This window comes from Erythrolamprus reginae, chromosome 2 (genome assembly GCF_031021105.1).
Source record: "Erythrolamprus reginae isolate rEryReg1 chromosome 2, rEryReg1.hap1, whole genome shotgun sequence".
Taxonomy (NCBI): domain Eukaryota; kingdom Metazoa; phylum Chordata; class Lepidosauria; order Squamata; family Dipsadidae; genus Erythrolamprus; species Erythrolamprus reginae.
In genome coordinates this window covers 18,912,004-18,913,575 of record NC_091951.1, presented here as the reverse complement: position 1 = coordinate 18,913,575, position 1,572 = coordinate 18,912,004, and positions in this window count along the sequence as shown.

The following is a 1,572-nucleotide window of genomic DNA, read 5'->3' as shown; positions in this document are numbered from 1 at the left end:
GAAAATTCACTTAAACTAAGCCCTCTTTTGGTATAGCAAAGAGCACTCGTCTCCAAACAAACTGGTAATTTGTACAAGTCCCTTATCAGTTCTGTGATACTTAGATTGCAGCTGTGAGGCAATTCATAGTCCTCCTTTCACAAAGTGAAACACAGTTTGCTCTGGTTTAGTTTCAAAGTGGGGAAAAATCAGCACACAAAAGGTCAAAGTCAGTAAAGCAGTCATGAAACACAACAATCAGATAATCCTCCACAATGGCCAAACCCACAGGCTGCTATTTATAGCAGCCTCACTAATTACCACAGCCCCACCCAACCACAGGTGGCCTCATTTTCTTTGATAATAATCTCTCAGTTGTTGTTGCCTATGCATCGCTCTCCGCATGCGTGGCTGTATCATTAACTCTTGTTCTGAATCCAAGGAGGAGCTAGATAAATGATCTCCTTCTGAGCTGTCTGCCACACTCTCCTCCTCCCTGTCATTCATGTCTTCTTGGTCAGAGAAGCCTTCATCAGCAGATTCCACCGGGGGGGGGGACAAAACAGGCCTGCAGCATGCGATGTCTCCCCCACAGCCACAGTCCTTGGGGCAGGAGCTGGGCCTGAGCTAACCACAACAGTGTTAAGCCAATGTGCATGCATACAACTTGTGCGAATGGCAGACTGGTGCCCGTATGTAGGCACACACAGCTCAACTTGTACAGTGAAGTGCAGGTACACACCTGCGTGTGCTCCAGACTGCTGATCATGCAAGTTGAACTACACCACAAGTGTGTGCACAGGCCCACTGCTTGTGTGGCCCGGTTCCCCTCTCTCCCGCCCCCTCGCCTGTTCTGCCGGGCTCACGGCACGAGCCTCCAATTAATTGCAAAGGTAGAAAAAGCAGACACACACACATGAAAATCAAGAACATTTGATTGGATTGGATTGGATTTGTATGCCGCCCCTCTCCATAGACTCGGGGCGGCTAACAACAGTAGTAAACAGCATATGACAATCCAATATAAACAGTTAAAAACCCTTATTGTAAAACCAAACATACATTCAGACATACCATGCATAAAATTGTAAAGGCCTAGGGGGAAAGAGTATCTCAATTCCCCCATGCTTGGTGGCAGAGGTGGGTTTTAAGAAGCTTACGAAAGGCAAGGAGGGTGGGGGCAGTTCTAATCTCTGGGGGGAGTTGGTTCCAGAGGGCCGGGGCCACCACAGAGAAGGCTCTTCCCTGGGTCCTGCCAAGCAACATTGTTTAGTTGACGGGACCCGGAGAAGACCCACTCTGTGGGACCTAATTGGTCGCTGGGATTCGTGCAGCAGAAGACGGTCCCTGAGATAGTCTGGTCCGGTGCCATGAAGGGCTTTATAGGTCATAACCAACACTTTGAATTGTGACCGGAAACTGATCGGCAACCAATGCAGACTGCGGAGTGTTGGTGTAACATGGGCATATTTGGGAAAGCCCATGATTTCTATATTGTATATAGTCCATGGTCATCAAAATATAGTCCATGGTCATCAAAAGAATTGTCCGCTTTGGTTTTATCCAAAGTAAATTAGAAGCAAAACACCCTTT